Source organism: Muscardinus avellanarius (assembly GCF_963383645.1).
Source record: "Muscardinus avellanarius genome assembly, chromosome: 10".
In the NCBI taxonomy this organism is placed as follows: domain Eukaryota; kingdom Metazoa; phylum Chordata; class Mammalia; order Rodentia; family Gliridae; genus Muscardinus; species Muscardinus avellanarius.
Window position 1 is genome coordinate 104334744 of NC_137796.1, and position 1852 is coordinate 104336595.

A 1852-nucleotide genomic window follows, 5' to 3' on the forward strand; every position below is an offset into this window, starting at 1 on the left:
CTAAGGCCAGAGGTGACAGCCCCTGCCCAAGGCCACCCTGCCGTGTTCCCAGCCGGCTTGCAGACACCAGACCTTGATCTCCAAGGGCCCTCTGAGGCCAGGGGCTGCCTCCACCTGGACCCTTCCCCTGGGCTGTTCTGCTCCAAGGCCAGAAGGCCCGTTGTTGCAGCAGTCTGAGATGGGACGGACCTGGGGCGCTCTGCTCCCCCAGCCCCAGGGCCAGGAGCCACAGCAGGGTGGGGGCAGAAGTGTTCCCAGATATCTCTGCTCCCTGCATTCCCCAGGGCCCTTATGAAAAGCAGGTTCCTGGTCAGTGCCTGGGAGGCTGAAGCAGAAGGGTTGCAGGTTCAAGATCAGCCTTGGCATCTTGGTAAGACTCTTAGTAACTTAGCAAGGCCCTGGTTCAAAGTAAACAATAAAATAGGGCTGGGGGTATAGCTCAGAGGTAGAGTGCCTGTGGGTTTAATCTCCAGTATCAGCAAAAGGGGAAAAAAAAAAAAAGAAAAGAAAGGAAAAGAAAAGAAAGGAAAGCAGATTCCGGAGCCCCACCCCAGAGATTCCGTTTCTGCATCCTCAGCTCTCGCCCCATGTGGACAGGTTGGGGGGCGGGGAGAGTGGAGTCACCCCGTGTTTGCAAAGTGACCTCTGATGGCAAATATTGTGGCTGTTTCTGAGGGATCCCCAACTCAGCTGAGGCTGTCAGTTAACCCCAAGCTTCCAAGGGGGTTTCCTACCTCCCACCCCAACTCAGCAGAAGCCAGCAGCTGGTGATTTTCAGGGCCAGAAAAAAGCCCCTAAATGTTTTCCAACGGCTTCTCACCTCCACCTGTCCCCTACCGAGAGCCCCCTCCCTGACACCCCTGCCCTGGAGGTTGGGGCCCAGGGGGGAGCTGGGAGCATGCTTCCTCAGCTAACATTTCTGAGCTTCCAGCAGCCTAGGGCAGGAAGGGCTGGGGGGCCAGCCGCCAGGCCTCTGTAGTCTAGATCCTACAGCTTAAAGGGTGCGCAGAGACCTGCAGCCTTGGGCCCCTGTGAGCTGTTAGACTCTCAGGCCCAGCCAGACCCCTGTGCCAGAATTCACCCTCTAGCCAGACCCCAGGCCCTTCATTAACACTTTTTTTTTTTTGTACTGAAGATTGAACCCAGAAGCATTCTACCTCTGAGCTACACCCGCAGCCCTTTTTATTTTCTATTTTGAAACATGATCTCGCAAAGTTGCGGAGGCTGGCCTCGAACCTGATCCTCTTGTCTCAGCCTCCCTGGTGCTGTGATTACAGGCGAGCTCCCCCCCACCCCCAGAAAGACACTCAGATCATTAGTCTCCTTTCCTGGCTAATACCCGGGAAGCCCTCCCAACAATAATGGCCATTCTGGGCTCAGCGTGCCTGGTCCCCGGTGCACCAGGCGGGCAGATAGATCTCCCCGCGTTTGCGAAGCCCAGGCTGCAGCAACTTGATTCCAGGGAACCACTCCAGGCCTTCGGGAAGCCCCGGGCGGGCCTGGGGATCTGCTTTTCCCAAGGACCCCTGAGAAACCCTGATCTCTCTGAACCCTGGATGCGGCTGCCGGCCGCTGATTTGACATTTCTGGAACGGCCGCGATATTCTCTGACCCACCCCCAGGGTCTCCGTCCTCCATCCCCCAGACCCGTCCCCTCCCCGGCCCGGCCCTCTCTGCACCCAGGTCCAGCATCCTCGGTGTCCAGCGCCCGGGGGCGCGGCCCGCAGCAAGGCCCCGCCCGGAGCGACCCCTCCCCAGCCCGCGACTGCGCTCTGGGCCCCGCCCCGCCCCCGGCACCGCAGCCCGTGGGCGGGGACGACGCAGCCGGAGCCCTGTAGGTGGGCTCGGCAAG